Genomic DNA, 8,198 nt, shown 5'->3' on the forward strand with positions numbered 1-8,198 from the left:
AAAAAAAAAAAAAAACCAAAACCAAACAACTATAATGAAGCCTGAATACTGCAACAAATGTTTTAACTACAGTTTATCTGAGTACCTTAGTTGGGTATTAAGATCATTAGGTAGATGCAAGAAGTCATCTCTCTATGCTGCAGAGTCTGAGGCCCTCTACTTGCATTTTGTCCAGTCTCACTGTATAACAACCCACTGATGCTCCCCCAAGAAACTCTCTAGTTACAGCTTTGGTCACTCGTCACCAACGTCATTTGGTCACTAACGTCACTGGAATTACTCCGGTACCAACATTATATGCTTGACTTTAAGGTCCTGACAAAAAGAAAAAGAGAATTGAGGAATAGTGTTGAGCTGTGCAATATCTACCTTTGAAACCTTCACAATGACATGTGTAGTTCCCAGCGATGGCATTCACAGTCCTGAGCTGCATATGGTGTTTTTAGGCTAAGAACTGAGGCACCTTCAGGGCTGGGTGGCAGCTATGCCAGGATTTTGAGGACGGTAATTTTGGAGGCCACACTCATACCTTGCTGTGAGTGGGGCTAGCCTGTAATTCTCATCTGTTTGCCTAATAGTAGTAAGTTAATGCATTATTCATAAAATGCCTTTGTGCTTCTTTTTATCAAGCTCTGGTGCTGCTTTTAAGCAGTCTTTTTGTTGTTTTCTAATTTTGCCTAATTTAAGTATACTGAGAAGAAATCCAGTATGTGTATCCTCATAGCATCTGTCAGTACTGGAGCTCTAGGGAGAAAAAGAAATTGAAGCTATGTATCGCCACTACTTTTTAACATGCCATAACTTTCGTCCACCTAAATTTGAGCTTGCTCTTCAGGGAGATTACATTAGCCTTCCAGAAACACTCATTAAAAGGCTCAGAAAGCTTCTCCGTACTTGCCAGAGACATCCCACTGGCATTGCTGTGGGTCGTCTTCTCATTCCTTGCTCACTGCAGCAGAGACCACACAGCCTCCCCGTGAGCCGCTCGGGCCAGGGTGCTGCCTCTGCGCTGCATGGGCATGAGCCAGCTACCTGCACACTGCATCCAGCCGCACCGGCTGGGGTCTGGGAGCCCTGAAAAATAAAGAGGGATCAGTAAACCACTGCAAGAATTAGTCCCGCTCTGGAAAAAAAAAACCCCAAACCAAAACCAACAGCTTTTCTTTCACTGAGACACTGAAGGAGCTCACAACATCATGTTTATAAGTAAGGAAGGTTAAGAGGTTACAGAATCACAGAATACAACTACTGTCATGTAAGAGGACGTTTATATAACTGTGCAGAAAGGATGTAAGTCACAGAGCCAGTCTGGGAGGTTAGCTGACAAGGTGTAACAAATGTCCAGGACCTGCCATCCAAATGCCGAAGCTGGGAAAGCTCAAACTGTTAGCTGTAAAATGTTGTTGACAATAATATGTCCTGACAGAATGATATGGGAAATGATCTACAAAATGATATGGGAAATGATATGGGAAATAAATGAAGATAATTTTTTTCAGGAATTAAAATATTTACCTCACAAAAGGAATTTTTGGGTGGAGTATCTGTCACAGTGATATCAAAGAGGTTAGACTAGAGCATCAACGTCAAGGTTTTCCCAGCCTCATGAACAGTAACTGAGAATTTAATAATTAACTTTGGGGTACTCATACTATTAAATTTTATGGGGAATTGTCAGCAACACACACTGAATGGCTTTGAAAACACTAACCTGTTTATGCATGCAAAATCTGGACAGTATTTTGGAATTCCTATTGCAGATAACAAGTATTCACAAACTCAGAAACATACTGAATAATACATGTCAGCATACCATCCATATCAACTAAAGAAGCTGTCTCCATTTTTTTTTTTTTAATGCAGCACCTTTCTCCATATGAGTGCACGTGGACAGCACTCAGCCAAACAATTGCATAGCACCGTAATATCCCTAAAGGGTTCAGGAGTTATTCCCCAAAGTTATTTTTAGCACAAGGGGAGTAACAGAAGCAGTTACCAGGGTGATTTCTGTTGGCCTTCCTTTCTCCTCTATTTCTCTTTAAAAGAAAAAAAGAATTTAGTTACCTCCAGTTTGGAAGACAAAAATATATTTGGATTTATTTTGATAACATTTTCCATGAAAGTCAATTTGCATTTTTATAAACAAATCTTTTCCTAGTCACAAGATGGGCATGACATTTATGGAAATTGTATGTTCATTGTTCATCTGGCCTGGCTTCATGCTGTTGTTGCTGTTCAGAGATGCTTATGATCATCTCAAAGCTGATGGGGTTTGTTTTGTTTTTTACTTCTGATCTCTCTCTGATGAGTTCAGTCATTACTGCCTTACAAATTAGCCAAATGAGGTGTGTGAAAAATGTTTTCTTTCTTATTCCCTGACTAAGGATAGAGTTGTTTGTTCTTCTCTATCTGACTCAATTTACCCAGATGGTCCACTGCTTGTCTGCCTTACAAGAGGTTTGTGTTTATAAACAGGTTAGATGATGTAAGTAAAGTAAATAGTATTAAGTTCTCAACTGCTATAGTAACCAGGCTTTCAAAAAGATGTAAGTAGTATTGATTTGCAATATTTCTGTGCATTAGACTGGACTGTCATCACAGTCTTGCCTAGAAGTATTTCTGAATACATTTTTCAAATCCACTTCATAACTTAATGTAGTCATCACATAATCGGGAAGAGAGATTTTATGAAAAGCTGTACTTTTCATAAAATTGTCAGAATCTTTATTTTTTACTTCAACTAGTACAGTTCATCCTCACCCACGTCCCTGATTTGGTCCTTTTGTACAAATCTTCTAACCTACTTTTACCATTTACCAAGTAATCACCTGCTTGAAAAATTCTCATCCTTTCTCAGAACTCTAAGCTCATCTTATTTCAGACAGGTAAATATGTATCAGTTAAAGGTAAAGCAGCTTCACTCTTTATTTTGTTCTTGACAACAAAAAACAAAGAAACTTGCAGCTGTATAATCAAAATCAACCTTTCTGTAGTTGCAGATCAATGAGACTGGCTAGAAAACATGTAAGAACTCAGCATGCCCTGTAATGGGGTCTTGCGACCCTTTAACAGGCAAAACAAACCAAAACCATAAAATTGGAATGTATTCTAAGAATACTCATGTCAGGCACAAGGCAACTCTATTTTGCATCTTTATTAAGCCATTTCACAGATGCTCCGCTCACTTCTTTTCATGAAGATGGTGCAATGTAGTTTTCTTGTACCTGAATTGCTTGGAATATGTTAAAGCTTCCAGGGAAAACAGTAAGAAAGAACACTTAGTGCATGATATTCAGCCATAATTCCTTTGGGTCATGCTCATTTCCAGCTCTCGTTATGACTGCAAATAGCTGGCTAAAAAGGTGCAGGCTGGTATCTTTAATAAAATTCTATTTATAGCAGTTAATGTTAAAAGGCAAACAAAAAAAAAAAGGGAAAATTTTATTAATTCAAGTTGTTCTGTTAGAAAGAAAAAGGATGAAAATTTCATGATACAAAGTGCTTTAGCTTACTTTTAGAGGTTACATAAGAAGACTGTGATGGCTTATTTATTTGCAGGATAGTTGTTGCTGAAGGGTCCGAAGAGAGACAGGCGTAGCCAATTCTGGTAGGGCTGCCGAGTCACTGGAGAAAAGGAGATCTATGCCCAAAATGACAAATAATTTTTTAACCAACAAAAATGCAAAGAATGAGGGAAAGGAAGGAAATCTCTGTAAAAAGTTGGCAGTGATTAAAAAAAAAAAGATAAAATTTTCTTATAGATCTCTTCTAGAACATAGATAAATTTTATAAAATATCACCCATAAACTGGGTGATATTTTATAAAATTAAGTTTCCTTTCTCCCTTTCTCTTTGTCCCTTTCTTATTGTGTGAAGTTTAATTTATTATGATTTATACCAGGAATTCCCAAGACATGCAAGAAAAAGGCAAGTGGTGATAATCTGTTATTGATTACCCTAGAGAACTCTAACAAATTATCCAATTCTACGAGGCCCTGAAATATGTTTTCTAACATGGTTTCCAGTTTCCTTCCATTATTTAGCTTCCTGATTTAAAAATCACAAAAGTAATGAAGACTATGGAATTTCTAATGTAAATCAAAACACAACTGAAACGTTACAAGTAACAGTATTACAAAGATGGCATTGTTCAGTTTGTGCATGTTCCCACCGTTCTATTATTTCTTTTTTGCATGACTCTGCATTAAATTTCATTTTAATCAGAGAATCAGACTAAATCAGACATTATCAAAAGGTAAAAAAAGAAATTAGTTCCTCCTTAACTAAAGGTCACAGATGAATTCATTTTAAATAAATATGAATTTTAAAGACCACCCATTCTTTTTATAAAGTTCACATTGTGATAGATGAAACAAAAGAGAAATAATTTGATGATATAAGAATGCAGGGTTTCCTGATAGTAATTCAATGCTTTAGTATTTTCTATTTTCATTGAGGATGCCATAAAAAGCAATATCAAACAAGTCCTGCATGGCTTTGCGTCATTCTTTTTCCTCTTGAAATGTAAAAATGCCTTTTTCTTACTCTGGAGATTAGCGCTTTCTCTTTACTGAAAATTATAACTAACATGCTCTCATTGATCTTGAGGATACACAAGAGAGACTACAATGCAAGTCTCAAGTTTCAGAATAAATAAGTGCAAACATAAAGTAGCAAATCTTGACAAAGTGAATATATAAAAATTTTAAATGACTGCTAGATTTGCCTACAGTTCACATGCAAATTGAGTCCAGGGCCATATATTACATTAAATAGCAAAAGCAGAACCTTCATTTTCTTGCACTACAAAAACAGGACTAGGGCTTTTGAGACATGGACTCTACTTAAAGCTCCTGCCTAGACAAATTTCTTAAGCAAATTATTCAATTTTCACTTCCTTCTGATGTTTGCTAGTCCTGCCTATTCTGAGTACATGGGCTTTGTGAAGCGAGGACCATCATTTATTCAATTTTTGCACAGGACCTAGAACAATCGTTTCTTGAGTGACCTGAGAACTTTAAATAATATAGATATTCTTTATTCTGTGCACTGAGCTAGCAAAGCTGTCATTCTTCTGTCTGTTCACCTCTCTTCTACATGCACTTCAGCGTTTGGACTGGGAAAATCAAGGGTACCGAAACATAAGCAGAAGGAAGGCTTTGCCTGTAACATTTCTTTGTGGCTACTACAGAAATAAGAGTGAAAGGTGCCTTTCTAGTCTGCAACCCTCCCTGAACGTCTGAGTTAACAAAACTACAGTCTCTGCCATAGTAGCCAGTTTGGGGGTCATGAGAAAGGATCATAACAGTGTTTTCATTTGTTGTGGGATGCTCAGACGCTCTTATCTTACAAAACAAAATGAGACACTACTGCTCATGCATGGGACCACCATGTTCTCCATAGCCATACAAGACCAGATCCATAAAATCTTGCGTAGGAAACAGAGGATGTGGCAATTCCTGAAAGAGTAACAACAGCCTCCAGCACTATCCTATTTAGAAACAAAAGAAGTTTGCTTGTATACAGGCATCTTTCCGGACGTAAATGTGGGGTCTGGAATCCCTGCTCTCCCAGACAAGGAAATAGGTTCAGCTTGACTCTTTGAACTGCTCTATTCTATCTAAAGGCTGAACCTTATACAATAACTACTTTGTGGGGGTTTGTCCTACGGCAAATGTACTTTCAGCATCAGGAAATGAGGATGACGCTGAGTCATTCTCCCAGCTGGATCATGTCTGGATCATGTTGTCAATAGTAATTTTAAAATAATCCCCTCCCCTCCCTGCTCCTACTCCACCACCAGCAGCAGCATGAGACATGAGCATTCAAAAAAAATGCAAACAACAGATAACTAGCTGGTTTGTCTTTGTACGTTCTTTTGCCTTCACTTCCAAAACAGACAAGAAGCATAACTGACTCATTTCTTTTTTTTCCTTTTATACAAAGCAAAACAATAATTTGAAAACAAGCACTTCAAAGCGAGCAAGAAATCTAAGATGACAGTTTATCTCTGTATTAAGAAAAAAACAACCCTGCACACAAAAATGAAAAATAAATAATGCCCACCATAAGATTGTCCTCTTGGGATAGCTCCGTAGTGTGCTCTAGCACTGAGGCTTGACAGAAGTTCAGGGCTGTCACTGCTGAGCAATACTGTTAGTTCATAAAACCTCCTTAGACCTGGGGCAGGAAGTTCAAACCCATTTATAACACCACTGCTGCCAGAAGGGACCTGGGGTGTATTTTTAATACTAGTTCTGTGGCACAGAGTAGACACAAAAGTAAAGGACTGTGAATTTACCATCACAGTCAAATCACATAAGTCTCGTAACCAACACAGAGAGTGTCATTTGAAACGGTATGTTGACGGCATTTGAATCTCAAACAAGGATAGGTATTTATGAGAGACGTGACAGACACATGTACCTGATGTGAAGGCTCTGTTCCTCAAACATACTAATTCAGGGCCAGCAGATCTTGCTGTGGTGCCAGCAACTACATTCACCTACATTTCCCTTCCCATCCTCCTCAATGAAGCTGAGTGAGGGGACTGAGCAGAGATTACCACTGGCCCCCAAAATAGCCCATTTAAACCTTGTGCCTGACTCTCCAGAATCTTCTGTTTACTATGGCTTTAGGTCTGTATGGTGTTAACCTGGGAGGAGCAGGCCCATGGCACAAACAGAGAGGACACCTCTGCTGACATCATGCTGCAGCATTCGGTCCTTCGTACCTGGAAGTCCTGAACAGTTTGTTTCTAATTCTCTGCTACGGGGACGTAAAATAAATGGCTCAGATCCTTGAACTCATTCCTGAGCAGCCCTCTTGAAGCAAACAGAGCTGCTCATTGTATTGGGTGCAGGTGTCAAAACCCTGTGCCCAAGAAATAGAATTAACCTGTTGAGTTAAAGGAAGGGATGATCTCCATGAAAAATGAAAAATGTTGTAGCAAAATATTATTGTCCATTTTCTTCATATGCTGGATATCCACAAAACAGAATATAAAAAAGTCACGGAATAATGTAACTATGCCTTATCTCAAATAATTCATCTTAGGAAACAGCTGCATAATTACTCTAACTTACAACATGAATTCATGCAGGATGGGGAAAAAGGAAAAAAATACAATAAAGACTACTGTTTCTTAATCACATGGAAATTATTTCTTAAACTCACTATATGCGCAGTAAACAGAAACAAAAGTGTAGCCATCAAAGCCCAGCCAGGAATTACGCACAGAAATCTGAGAAGGACCTTCACTGGTTCTCCTGCTCCTCTATGGTAAGCTGCTCCTTACAAGCTGTTCTTGTTCCTTTCCCACTATTTTACTTCCAAAAGTTTTCTGGATCTAGCTGCGTAATTCAAGTGCATTTTGAGCTAAGACAAGAAAGACAAGGAGAAAGGCTCACTTTCAGTAGCCATGATGCATACCTGTATTTTAGAAATGCTAGTGGACATAATACTGTTGATTAATTATGCATCACGTCAGACTTACCTATGATTTAATAGCTATTGTTCATTGCATATCTTGTATTTTAGATTTCACCCAAGTGTTAAATAAAGGATAGGGTGTCTTATTCTGATTTGTTTCCTTACATGTCCTTGAGCAAGTCTATCTTGTAGACTCAGTTACCCTCTTTATCCTTGAGGGTAAAATTATAAAAGGAACAACTCTAACTTCACACATGGAAAGAGTCAATTGTGAATATTCTGTTCAAAGTAAAGTTTTATTCTTACATGATCATTTATTTAGCTCTTCCTTACTTAGAAGCATTTACCACCTTAATTCTGGCTGCTTACTTCCTGGGTATTTCAGGTGACTGTGACTTTGAAACACATGATGAGATGTGCTAGGCTGTCTGTTGACAGATAAGATTCAGTAAACAAACAAGTCTGAAATAGGAAGAAGGACTGCTGGTGAAAGTCGAAATGAAAGAATACACTGTTTCCCATAGTGAAAACACTTTGTGTCACAACTAATGAAGATGCAATCAAACTTTGTTAAAGCTTATTTACACCCATATACACACTTGCACCTAAATAAATATTTGACAGGTACAGTCAAGTTAAAATTCACAGCTGATTGCTATAATTGATTTGACTGTAATCTTTTAGGTCTTATTTATTCATCCACGGCCTAGTAGTTGAACAAGCCTTGTGATCAATACTGCACGATGCGGGTTCTCAGTGTAGACAAG

General features: G+C 37.9%; 1 long non-coding RNA gene across 1 annotated transcript; it reads right to left on the reverse strand.

Annotated features, from left to right (window-relative positions):
- Positions 1–904: 904 nt before the first annotated feature.
- Positions 905–6,181, reverse strand: LOC142406698 (uncharacterized). The gene is made up of 3 exons (XR_012774667.1): positions 6,067–6,181; positions 3,513–3,624; positions 905–1,074 (listed from the first exon to the last, which is right to left on the reverse strand). It is a non-coding gene; the product is annotated as an uncharacterized LOC142406698 (long non-coding RNA).
- Positions 6,182–8,198: the final 2,017 nt, after the last annotated feature.

This window comes from Mycteria americana, chromosome 2 (assembly GCF_035582795.1).
Source record: "Mycteria americana isolate JAX WOST 10 ecotype Jacksonville Zoo and Gardens chromosome 2, USCA_MyAme_1.0, whole genome shotgun sequence".
Classification (NCBI taxonomy): Eukaryota; Metazoa; Chordata; class Aves; order Ciconiiformes; family Ciconiidae; genus Mycteria; species Mycteria americana.